Genomic DNA, 2,515 nt, shown 5'->3' with positions numbered 1-2,515 from the left:
GGGTAGGAAGAGATGAACCTAGCAATGGTGGCTTGGCACCATCTCATAAGCAGATCTGGGGCTGCAGGACAGGAAAACAGGCCCTATACAAACTTGGAGTACTGGAGAGAGGAAACAAGTTACCAGTTAACTAATTTAAAAGAGTGGGTGGTGAAGAATAGCTATTACTTCCTAAGATATCTCTGTCTAAATTTTAATTTTTCTCTTTCATATATAACAGTATGTTTAAAAAACTTGGAGATAGTTGAATACTTATAAGCAAATTTCCTTAAATATTAAATGTAAATGTCCAGTAATTGTGCATTCTGTAAGAGAGAGAATTGACCTCAAATTTTTAATTACATTTATAAAAATAGAGAAAAAATAGTGGCTTTGATTTACCAACTTTGGGTTCTATGGTAAACCTCATGATATCATCTCGCCTGAGACAACTTGGCCCAACTCTGCATACCCCAGTCTAAAGGCATGAGAAACTTATACTAATCCCTGCTATTGCCCTTCCCAGAGGTTCAACCCAGATTTCTTCTCCACATCTTTCTTGAATGTTGGCTTCCATATTCTTCAAACATTAGGCTAAATTGATTTGATTGTTGTTTTTTGTCACATCAGTGTAGCTTTATGAACAGTGATCGCTAGTAAGAAGAGTATGCCCAGCCCAGTGCCAGGGGAATACAGGTACATGGATGTATACTTATTGGATAAATGAATGAATGGTACAGAAACCCTCTTCCATGCTAAAATTTTTTTTAAAGTTAAGAATAAAACTGAAATAATTTAATAGAAAAAAAAGAGCATTTAAGATAAAATTCACTTTATATGGGCCTAGATGGATAGCTTTTTTAATCTATAATTTGACTATTATATAATATGGTACATTTACTTCATTATTTAAAATTTGTACATGGACTATATATCTGCCCAAAATGCAACAAATGACAATGTTATAATGGCCTGATGTGAGAGGTGAAATAATGATTCTGCCAAAGAAGTTGACATCTGAATCCCCAGGACCTGTGAATGTACTATTTTACACAGTAAGAGAGACTTTGCAGGTATGATTTAGTTAAAGATCTTGAGATGGAGGGATTATCCTGGATTATCTGGGACACCTTGATTTTGGCCCATTGAAACTGATTTCAAACTTCTGACTTCCAGATTATAAGATAATAAATTTGTGTTGTTTTAAGCCACTAAATCTTTGGTGATTTGTTACAGCAGCAATAGGAATTGAATACAACACAGTACAGTAAAATGATTTCTTATTTTACAAAAAGATACCTAAGATCTTTCTATTTCAAATTTCTGTGATTCAAAATAATTGAACACAGTGGCTTGAATAAAATGAGTTGATATTCCTTGAGTAGAAATGACAAAATGATGGGTCAGAGCCAGCCGGGTGACAAGAAACCAACCAACCTAGAAGTTAAAAGTGTCTAAGGAAAATCCATAAACATAATCCACTGTAAACTCTATTTATTATATTGTTTTTAAAGAATTTATTTAATAACTACCATTATATGCTTTACAAATCATTTCAAGTTTTGTCTCTATAATATTATTTCAATAAACTCTAGAGTCCTGTAGGACTTAATGATAAGAGTGAACTCAGTCTGTTGACAATTATAATAATGGTCCTAATTGTTTTTGCTGGGTTTGATTTTTCCAGATTTAATATAGTTATAGCAACAAATTGTAGATATTTGTAGAGGAAGTTTCTGCCAGAAGTATTTATGTTTGGTAATTGAGAACCAGGAGGTCAAAGGGCCTGTCCTAACAACTGGCTTTCCTTCTTCCAACACTCCCCAATCAGGTGCCATAGCTCTTGTGCCTTCCCAAAACTTTGAAAGATGCAGAAATCATGTCCAGATATACCTGCACCTCCTGCATCTGTGGCCTCTGAGCCTAGAATGCATCGTTCCAGCAGATGCAGTAGGAGCCTGGAAGGCCTGTCTGGTTGAGAGGGTGCACAGACTGGAGGTTCAGTGTAGATCCCAGGTAGCAAATGCCAACCAAAAAATAATTGTAGCCTCATTCTGTTCATATTCTTACATTTTATCTCTCTCCCTCTTAACCCCTTCCCCAGCCAGGGATTCTGCTCGAGCATCAGTTCCTGAGGAAAGTCTTCCCTTCCTGACCCATCTATTGGGTCCCTTCATTATAGACATCCATAAACTCTGTATTCCTTTTCCTTGGAATGTTTATCATGGTTTGTAGTTATATATTCATTAGGGCCATTATGTGTTTGGTGTACGTCTCTCCCACCAAACATTAAATTCTATGATGGGGGCTGACACCAGGACTGATCTATTCCTACTAGTTTATGGTAGGGCACAATATTTGTTGAGTGAAGCAATGAATGAATGTGTAAGGAACTTAGGGTGTAGATCTGGCCTCTCTTCCTCCTCCCCTAACAAATACTTAGCTAAGGTATAAATAAAGTCAATGGAGGTGAGTCTAAATAAAACCAGAGGATAACATTCCAGAACACTTAGAAAACATCTATGGAGGGCCCAAT

Source organism: Eulemur rufifrons, chromosome 3 (assembly GCF_041146395.1).
Source record: "Eulemur rufifrons isolate Redbay chromosome 3, OSU_ERuf_1, whole genome shotgun sequence".
Taxonomy (NCBI): domain Eukaryota; kingdom Metazoa; phylum Chordata; class Mammalia; order Primates; family Lemuridae; genus Eulemur; species Eulemur rufifrons.
Note: the sequence above shows the minus strand (reverse complement) of the source record.